Genomic DNA, 11167 nt, shown 5'->3' with positions numbered 1-11167 from the left:
CTTTGAAATTTCCCGGCAGCTTTGTCCCCCTTTTCCCTTTCATGTGTGACCCCTCCCGATGTGTGGTTTCTGCCTTTATAAACCTACAAGATTTTCTGCTAGGGACTCGACTCCTCGAGTTGGGTCCCAGCGCGCTGGAATAAATACCTCTTGCGGTTTGCATCAAAAAAAAAAAAAAAAAATTCTGGACACTTTTATTCAGTGCTAGGTAAAAAATCCCATGGGTACCTTCTCTGATAATTACCTCTTTGGATTGCCCACTTCAGTGATGTTCTAGTACCAAGTACAGGCCTGGAGGGCACTGCTGGTCACTCATCCCTGCAGGGAGTGCCAGGGAAATGCCACCTGTGTTACTACCATCTCTGTGTAGCCCACCTCTAGTCTGATCTGTAATGCACACAGCGCTTACCTGTGGCATGATGATGTATTTTCAACATCTTCTCATTCCAAAGGCAAATGCCCAGGGTCCTCATGATGCTTCCTGATTCCTTGCTTCATGCATTTAATCAATCTCCACAAGTAACCATTTCTGAATAGTGCCCAACGTTCCAGACTTTTCCAACTTCCTCTTCCAGTTTGATCCCCATATAAATGAATGCCTTCCTTATCCTTCCAGGGAATTCACTTTCACTGAGGAATTTTAGCTATTTTGTAAGTCTCTGAACAAACAGGAAATAAAAGTTGAAAGTACTAGATTGAAAGCTCTGCCATGGAAGGTCTAGGCTGCCGCTTTGTGGAGGAGTCTGTAGCACACACAGAGGTGAAGGATACTTCTTACTTGAAATGACTTTTTTTGGGGGGGGTGGGGGGTGGGTGCTGGGGATCGAACCCAGGGCCTTGCGCTTGCAAGGCAAGAGCTCTACCAACTGAACTATGTCCCCAGCCCTTTGAAATGACTTTTGATACGCATGCATCAGTTGCTTCTGGAGGTGGTGCTTTATGGAAGTAGCTTAAAGACTAATTCTCAAGTATTTTTGAGATAACTGAGAATGTTCATGAGTTTGAAGGAAAAAAAATTGAATGTGACTGGAATTCCTTAAGGGCACAAAGAAGGTGATTCAATGTTACCTGTAGGATGCCGACTATGAGACATAGGATTCAGCAAATACTCAGCAAAATCCAGGTAGTGGAGATCCAAGAGCAAGTGGGAAAAACTGTAAGTGTACTTTCCATCTTCCTTTTAGTACTAACTAGTTTCTGAGACAGAATTGAGGTTCAACAAACTTGTGTTCTCTGACTAACTGACAAGAGTTACTGATTTCTGGGACCAAAAGATAAACAAGGCCAAAACCTGGGGGTAGAAAAAAAATGACTCAGGTCAGAAGAAGAACAACAACAGTAACACAAACAGTAGCAATGAAACCTACGGAGTGAGATAAGAATAAAGTTCTTCGGGTACCTCACCAGGTACTTCCTCAGAAGTAGCCCAATCACCCTTACAGTTCATTCAGTGGAAGGAGAAAACTCCCCACGCCCTCATTTATCCGCTTCCCTTCACTAATGCTCAGGTGTGGGGTCTTGTCTCTGGCAATACTTCAGAGGAACACAAGAGGGCGACCTGTTTTAACCTTTCGGAGTCTCTCGAAAATCAATGAACCCGTTCATCCAAGACGAATTCCATACAATAACTTTAGAGAGAGCATGCATGCCTTGTAGAAAAGCGGTGTTGTCGTTATGCTACAATATGAATAATTTATTTTATACACAATTGATGCAAACTCCGTGAATACTGACGTTAGCCATGGCTATTCAGTTTGGCCCATTGTTTAGAGAAGGGGTCAAGAGCCAGTGATTGAGGCTTTAGAAAACCGTGTTTTGCCTTTATGCAGTGGAACATTCTTTGCTGGGAGTAGGCTTCTTTTCTGCAATCACCTACTTGATTAGTGTGATGTTTCCAAAGATCCAGGAAAATGATAGATCTCAAGGAAAGGATTACAGAAAATGAACAGAAAAGCAAGTAGAACTATTTTATGTGCATGTTTACATATATGTTAACACACGTTTATGTGTTATGTACATGTACATTTACATTTAATGTGTTTATGTACATGTACATTTAACAAATTATGACCCCTTAAAAACCATGATTATTCTCTCAAATGCTAAGACTACAGCTATTATTTCATCATTTGATTCCCGATTTTTAGCCATCTCACTGAGAAATAGGAGAGTTTTGGTGACTAAAAACATATCTCCCCCTAGTTGCTCCTGCATGGTGCTCACACCCTCCCTGGTGCTGGAACATGCCACTCAGTCACTCCATCACTCCCAGGTAGGATTCTTCAAACCAACACCCATTGTTGTGGCAATTTCATCTCTCCCTCCAGCTAAACTTGCCCACACTGTGCTAACTCCAACACCCTGAATTGAAATCAGATTCTTGTAAGTGAAACTGCCTAAAGGTAACAGAAATGAAGCACTAAAAAGCAGACATGCAATTCATTAGTGAAAGTATAGTTTTTTTCTGCTATCTCAACCATGATAAAACTGAATTTGGGGTAATCGTTAAAAAGTGCCATTTTCTTTCTTTTTCCTCCAATTCTAGTCATCTTGACGCGTCCCCACAAAAAGACAGGACCCTGATGTCCTTAAAAGCTATGAAAGATAAGCTGAGATCACTATTTTATTTCCCAGGCAACAAAACTTTCCTTTTTACCCCTTTTTGCTATATTTAATGTTCAAAAATTATTCTGTGACTTGCAAAATACAAATTGGCTCAAAATATGCAAGTAGTTGAAAGAATTCTAACCTGCAAATAAAGGTTTCTCAAGTCTCAAAACATTTTAAGTAGCTTTAAAACATTTTAAACTTTTTAGAATCTAATTTGTCAAATTCAAATGGCTAATGATTGCTAGTTACAGCAAATTCACTAGAAGTTCAACTAAATTAAATCTATAAAAACCTGAGGTTTTGGAATGATATATTCACAATTCCTGCAGATGACAAGCCACAATTATTATATGCAGAGTCTCAATATATAACACACTATCAGCTTAATTAATTGAAACTATGGCTTCCAAGATTAACTGTAGTTGGAGTGTCATGTTAAAGACCAAATTTAATTTATCATAAGGTTAGAAGTTGAATAATTACATAATTTCTACTTGTGTGCATATTTCTCGATAATACTCCCTCAACTTCATTTTCCTCATCTAATCAATAGAGCAAATATTATTAGTTAAAACATGAAAACATGTTCAATGTTATTATCTGAGAAATAGAAGTTACAATGCATTATTTGAGAAAAAATAAATTAAAAAGTATTTTGAAATCAATGAAATATCAAGTTTTAGCGAAGATATAATGGAACAAATATAGTATATTCACATAGTGCTATGCTGGAAGTGTAATCCAGGGGTGCTTAGTTTTGAGCCTCATCCCCAGCCCCCTTTGGATTCAGAAATAATTACAGCATAGAGTTATATCATTGTCTTTATCCATTTTGCCAATTTTTGTCTGTTTTTTTTTTTTTTTTTCCACACTGGGGATTGAACCTAGGTGTTATTAATAGCTGAACCACATCCCAGCCCTTTTTACTTTTTATTTTGAGACAGGATTTCACCAAGTTACTTAGGACCTTGCTAAATTGCTGAAGCTGGCCTGGAACTTGGGATCCTCCTGCCTCAGTCTCTGGAGTACCTGGAATTACAAACATGTGCCCACACATGACTAGTTTTAACAAATAATAAAACAGTCATTCTGAAAAGCAATTTTTCAGAACAATTCAAAAACAAAATTGCATTCATTCAGAGAGTTTAAAAGTTACTAAGTACCTCTGATATAGTGATTTAGTGACTGGAAATGCAAAAACTAGCCTAAAGTGACATACCACCCTGTTCTCACGTTGCTTCTCTCTGGCATTTAAAATTGAAAAGAAACAACTGTACACACATGGATATTCTCTGATATATTTGCTCTGAACATAATCTAACCGCCTGACAATTAACAAGGCAAGGATTAAATTTCAGTTTGTCAAATTCTAAAGAAAAATATAACCATTAAAATGAGAGTTACAAATTAAAAAAATAGAATTTTCTGAATAATAATGTTGAACAAAAAATGAATTGATAATATGCCATTCATATAAAAAAGATATGGGAAAATTCTGGAAAGGAACATTGAAATGAAAGCATTAAATAAGTTCAACGTTTTACATAGTGTTCCCTATTATTTTTGTCACAATAGTTTTATTTAAAAATTTGAAAACGGTAATGAGAAAAATAACATTTTTCATAAGGCACATCATAAAATTTGCTGTGCAAATTTACACAGTGCTAAAAATCTCACATAATCGACTCAAAACATACACAAATTGAGCAATTCTAACTTGTAAATAAAGACATCTCAAGCCTCAAAAACATTTAAGCAATTTCAAAACATTATGAAATAGCAGTTTCCCAAAGTAAGTCTCATGAGTCTTCTGTATAGTTTTAATTATTTTCTGGAAATTGTTTAATCTATGAGATCACTTTTGCTACTTCCATTACATTAATCTACATATTCTTTATATCTCATATTTTTCTATGACACCCCTACCTGATATTGTTAGTATCACAAGGTCAAATGAGTTTGGAAATACCAAGCTAACAGACATGAAAGTACTTTGAAACCTGTAATGTGCTTTGTAAATAAAAGATTTTATTATATAATGAATGGTGCTTTGAATCGTCTTCCTTTTCTTTGTTTATCCTAAGAAGATCGCTTTAAAAGATTTTTAACTTGGAAAAATCTTCTGCTCCTTCCCACTATGAGTGAGAAAGATTGATTTCCCCACAGGAATGTGAGGACACAGTTGGTTTATTGTGTTTAATAGGGACATGGGGGACAACAGATAGAGCAAGTCCTTACATCAGGAGAACAGGAAGCCATGGGGGCCCACGTGCTAGGCACTGCAACACTGCCTGAAAGGCGCTGGCTACCGTTCTCCAGCAAGGACAGAACAGGTGAAGTTAGAAGAGGTGGTGGGCAAGGCGGAGGTCACAGTGTGGGGGAGGGGGTGCTGTCCTACCTTCTGTATTTTTGAAAGGGAGAAAATAAGTTTAGATCAGAGAATGTTCACAGTTTTGTTTTCTGTCTTTTCTACATTGTGTATGTTTTTCTATTTTCTTTTTTCTATGAGAATAACCATAAAATGTTCAGTTGAATAGAAAATAGCAATGAGTCTTGGACTAGGTTACCAAGGAAGCAGGGAGCTGTGGTACCTTCCCACACAGTTGCTTGGACCATGGGAGGAAGGCACCCCCAGACAGGCTGCCAGGAGCTTGAGGCTTGGACCTGGGGAAGGAACAAGGAGGACCACAGGAGGCAACATGAGTTGCCCATTCCGTTTCCAGTTGTAAGACTCTTCATCTTTGGTCCTTGTGAGTCAGCTGAATCCACGGAGTAATGTTGGATGGAAGCAGGCGACTTTGTCTTGATGTAAACTCACACCAGAAGATGTGATGCTTGCTAAGATTTTGGTATCTTATTATATTCTAGAAGTCGCCTTCCTTTCCTTTGCTAAGAATTTTGATAGTGAGTGAAGGTTGTGTGATATCAAAAGTATTTTCTGCATTTGAGATGATGATAATAACATATTTTATCTTTTTAATCTATTACTATGTTAATTATTTTACTTTCTTCCTGAAATATATTGTGCACTATTTCAGGCATAAAAATACATGTGTCTGCCACCCATCTCAAGAAATAAAATGTACCGGTAGAAGTGAAGCCCACCATCATACACCTCTACTTCACCAAATCTGTTTCTCAAAGATATCTGCTCCCTTTGTTCAAGATTTATTATTGCCAACCATTTCTTAATAATACTCTTGCTGATTAGAATACGTGCATATATATATGAGACACACATGCATACACCCAAAGAAATGTCTAGTATCTTTCAAGTGTTTTTATGCATTATTGAATTAGCATACGATGTTGTGGGAAGCCGTCCTTATTTAGCAGAATCAGACTAGGCTGACCCATGTGATGGCAGAGGGCCTGGCTTCTAGGAACTGCCAGGAAGTGTGTGGTGCTGCGTGGGAGTGGTTCCCTGTCTCCTTCTGGAATTTTCCCCCTAAGAGGATAGCTCCCCTACCTCCACCCTGGCCTGGCCCCCTCTTACCTGTATATTATAAATAAAGTAGAGTTGGGCAACTCCGTTGTTGTAAAGAGGCCAGAGTTGATATAGCAGGATCCATCACAACCTCTTTCATAAAAGCAGTATTGGCTCTTGGGTCTTTATTGAGTAGATAGGTATTTTGGATAATAGAGAGAAAACGCACCAATATCCTCCTCTGGCAGTTAACCCTTTCCTGCCCCATGCGGGACCGGCACAGAAGACCCCGATGCTATGTGTTCTCGCTTTTTTCACACAACATTATTTCATGTTTATTTGCTCATTCATTTCTTATCATGAATATATACAATGCTCTTGAATATAAGTAATACAATCTATTTTTCATTCTCATGTTGTTCAAGAATAAAGTGTCTCCCATGTTATTTTAATATAGACATGGATGTTTTGAACAATTTTGTATATGCTTCTTCATTTCATGGGTCATTATTTCTCTGGGGATATAGATAGGCATATAATTTTTGAGTCCTAAAGTATATGGGTTTTATTCAATTGGATTTTGCTAAAAATTTCTCCAGAATGGTTTTGAAAAGTCACACTTTAATAGTTTTAATGTTGTTCTACATATTTCATGATAATAGGCATCAAAGTTTTCCCCCAACTGATGGTGAGGCAATTCTACATTATTTTGATGTTTCTTTACATATCTCTGTTTTCCAACAAATATCTTTATGTTTATTAACTGCTTTCTGCATTTTTCTTTCAATTTATCTGTTCATATTTATGTTCATTTGCCCATCAGATTATTTATGCTTTATCAGTTGACATTTAAGTTTTTTATGTAAAAGTATCTTTTTCCTGACCATGGTTTGTATTTTTTCTTATTTATGTAGTCATTTATAATAATTTTAAATTTTAATAAAAGTGTTGTCTTTGTGTTATAATTTGTGCTTTTCTTGTATTCTTGAAAATAAATTACAAACTAAGGCATAAAGATATGTGTATCTCGTGCATTTTCTTTAAAAGTTTAATTTTTTTACATTAGTTCTTTAATGCACCTAGCACTTTCCACACCAATGAATGTATTTGTACTTATATGTGTGTGTGAGAGGGTGGACGAGGGTGGACTTGTTTTGATTTTTTTTCTTCTGCAATAATGTCAGTACCATTCCTTTAAAAATCCCTCTTCCACGCATCTACAAAGTCAGCTCGCCAGAAATTGGTATTGTTCATATTTCTTATTTTAGTCATTCTAATAGGTATTTAATTCTATTTTGTTGTGGTTTTAACCTGTATTTCCCTAGTGGTTAATGATTTCAATGTATTTTTATAGACTCTTGCCATTTTAATGCCTTCATTCATAAAGCATATGTTCATGTTTTGCCAATTGTTAAATCACTTTGTTCGATTTCTTCTTATTGGGTTTTGAGCATTCTTCATATACTAAAGTCATTTGTCTCTCTCACCCTGCATGAAAATCAACTCAAAATGAACCAAAGACCTAGGAATTAAGACAAAAACTATGCAACTCCTAGAAGAAAACATCACATTAAGTGCTTAGATTAGAAAAGAAAGTATCAAATCAAAAAGCTTCTACTTTAAGAAACTAAAAAGAGTGAAATAAATTCAAGTTGAGAAGGAGATAATGTAATAATGGAAACAAAATATGAATAAAATATAATAATAATAATAATAAAATATAAAGAGCAGAAATCATATAGACAACAGGAAGTCAATAAAAAAATCAGTGAAACCAAAAATAGTTCCTTCAAAAGATCAATAAAGTTGACAAACCCATTTGCAGACCAACAACCAAAAAAGAAAAAACACAAATTTCCAACATGGAGAATGAAAGACAGGACACCCACACCGAACTTGCAGATAAAAGAATATGAGGGAAATACTATGATTAACCCTACAGACATAAGTAAGCATGTTCAAAGGAGGGACTAAATTCCTTGATAATGCAAAACTCAACCCAGATGACATAAGTGGAGGGGTCCTACAACTTTGTAAAGGAGTTGAATTCATAGTTTCAAAGTTCTGCAAGAGAAAATTGACCTTGGATCGTTTCATTGGTGAATTCTACCAAACATTTATGAAGAAATATATCAATTCTCTGCAATCTTTTCTGGGAGATGAAAGTCTTGTGGTTTATATAAAAATAAATGCAAAGCATGTCACAGATGGAAATATAAAACATGAAAGTAAAATCAGTTTTCAGTCAGCCTCCCTGAAAGTCTTCCCCTGCCAGTCACTTCTTTTGGAACCAAATTCTATATATGGAATCATATGAACTCATAATCAAAAGGTTCTCCACAAGGGTAGTGGTTACAATCAGATAGGTTATTTGGTTAATTCTACGAAACATGTAAGGAAGAAATATTACACAAAACTTTTCAAAAATAGTAAGAAGAAACCCTTCCTAACTTGATTTATTATGTCAGTATAACTGGTATCAAAACCCAGCAAGAATATTATAAGAACAAATATTACCAAACTAAATACAATAATATGTGAAAGGTAATGCATAATGACCAATTAGAATTTATTCTAAGAATGTACTCTATTGTATTATTCCTTCTAATATTTAAAAATCATAAGATACTGCCATGGTTGAAACCTAATACTTAGAGGGTTGTATCAGACAGGAATTGGAGAACTCTCCTGATCTCTTGGACCAGGACTTTCACCCAACTGTCCTTGCCTAAGAAAGGGTGGGGAGGAAGTGAAATTTCTTTATGGGAAGTCAATTACCCATCAGGGAAAATTTGAAATATGAGTGTTAGAACTCTTTTATTCTGATTTTTTTTTTTTTTTTTTTGGTACCTGAGATTGAACCTAGGGATGCCTAACCATAGAGCCACATCCCCAGCCCTTTTTGTTATTTTTTTTTTTATTGTAAACAAATGGGATACATGTTGTTTCTCTGTTTGTACATGGCGTAAAGGCATACCATTTGTGTAATCATAAATTGACATAGGGTAATGTTGTTTGATTCATTCTGTTGTTTTTTTCCCTTCCCCCCACCCCTCCAACCCCTCTTTTCCCTCTATACAGTCCTTCTGTCCTCCATTCTTGCCCCTCTCCCTAACCCTAACTCTAACCCTAACACTAACCCCTCCCTCCCCCCATTATGTGTCCTCATCCACTTATTAGCGATATCATTCGACCTTTGGTTTTTTGAGATTGGCTTATCTCACTTAGCATGATATTCTCCAATTTCATCCATTTGCCTGCAAATGCCATAATTTTATCATTCTTTATGGCTGAGTAATATTCCATTGTATATATATACCACAGTTTCTTTATCCATTCATCAATTGAAGGACATCTAGGTTGGTTCCACAATCTGGCTATGGTGAATTGAGCAGCTATGAACATTGATGTGGCTGTATCTCTGTAGTATGCTGATTTTAAGTCCTTTGGGTATAGGCCAAGGAGTGGGATAGCTGGGTCAAATGGTGGTTCCATTCCAAGTTTTCTAAGGAAACTCCACACTGCTTTCCAGAGTGGCTGCAGTAATTTGCAGCCCCACCAGCAATGTATGAGTGTACCTTTTTCCCCACATCCTCGCCAACACCTGTTGTTGCTTGTATTCTTGATAATCACCATTCTAATTGGGGTGGTTTTGGTTTGCATTTCTCTTATTACTAGAGATGTTGAACATTTTTCCATATGTTTGTTGATTGCTTGTAGATCTTCTTCTGTGAAGTGTCTGTTCATTTCCTTAGCCCATTTGTCGATTGGATTATTTGTATTCTTGGTGTAGAGTTTTTTGAGTTCTTTATAGATTCTGGAGATTAGTGCTCTATCTGAAGTATGATTGGCAAAGATTTTCTCCCACTCTGTAGGCTCTTTCTTTGCATTGCTGATAGTTTCCTTTGCTGAGAGAAGCTTTTTTAGTTTGAATCTATCCCAGTTATTGATTCTTGCTTTTATTTCTTGTGCTATGGGAGTCCTGTTGAGGAAGTCTGGTCCTAAGCCAACATGTTGAAGATCTGGACCTACTTTTTCTTCTATAATTTGCAGGGTCTCTGGTCTGATTCCAAGGTCCTTAATCCATTTTGAGTTTAGTTTCGTGCATGGTGAGAGATACGGGTTTAGTTTCATTCTGTTGCATATGGATTTCCAATTCTCCCAGCACTATTTGTTGAAGAGGTTATCTTTTCTCCATTGCATATTTTTGGCCCCTTTGTCTAGTATGAGAAAATTGTATTTATTTGGGTTTGTGTCCGTGTCCTTTATTCTGTACCATTGATCTACCTTTCTATTTTGGTACCAATACCATGCCGTTTTTGTTAACTATTGCTTTGTAGTAGAGTTGAAGATCTGGTATTGCAATACCCCCTGTTTCACTCTTCATGCGAAGGATTGCTTTAGCTATTCTGGGTTTCTTATTCTTCCAGATGAATTTCATAATTGCTTGCTCTATTTCTGTAAGGTACGTCATTGGGATTTTAATTGGAATTGCATTGAATCTGTATAGCACTTTAGGTAGTATGGCCATTTTGACAATATTAATTCTGCCTATCCAAGAACATGGGAGATCTTTCCATCTTCTAAGGTTTTCTTTTATTTCTTTCTTTAGTGTACTGTAGTTCTCATTGTAGAGGTCTTTCACCTCTTTTTTGAGAATGATTCCCAAGTATTTTATTTTTTTCGAGGCTATTGTGAATGGGGTAGTTTTCCTGATTATTCTTTCAAAAGATTGATCACTTATGTATAAAAATGCATTAGACTTATGTGCATTGATCTTACTTTTGAGACGGTGTCTCAATAAGTTGCTGAGGCTGGCCTTGAACTTGTGATCCTCCTGCCTCAGCCTCCTGAGTTGCTGAGATTACAGGCATGCACCACCATATCCAGTTTCTACTCAATTTCTAGAGTAGTAAAATGAGGTTTTCACATGCATAAGATTTTTAATATTGTCAGCTTCCTCTTTTCCTGAATAAGATTTTAGTTTATTACTTAGAGCAACGTGACCATTCCATACATTAACTTGTTTCTAGTTCATTCCTGGAGAGCTTTCTCCCATTTCCTTGACCCCTGTTTCAGTTTCCATGGACCACAAAGCCAACAGCCATGACCTAATAGTGAGCCATCCTT

The 11167-nt window shown here is 36.5% G+C and overlaps 1 long non-coding RNA gene across 1 annotated transcript; it reads left to right on the top strand.

The window, feature by feature from the left end:
* The first annotated feature begins 941 nt into the window (after positions 1–941).
* Positions 942–5830, top strand: LOC306666254. The gene is made up of 3 exons (XR_013765255.1): positions 942–1156; positions 2203–2272; positions 5649–5830. It is a non-coding gene; the product is annotated as an uncharacterized lncRNA (long non-coding RNA).
* Positions 5831–11167: the final 5337 nt, after the last annotated feature.

Source organism: Sciurus vulgaris, assembly GCF_902686455.1.
Source record: "Sciurus vulgaris genome assembly, chromosome: 7".
In the NCBI taxonomy this organism is placed as follows: Eukaryota; Metazoa; Chordata; class Mammalia; order Rodentia; family Sciuridae; genus Sciurus; species Sciurus vulgaris.
Note: the sequence above shows the minus strand (reverse complement) of the source record. Positions and strands in the feature narration are given on the sequence as shown.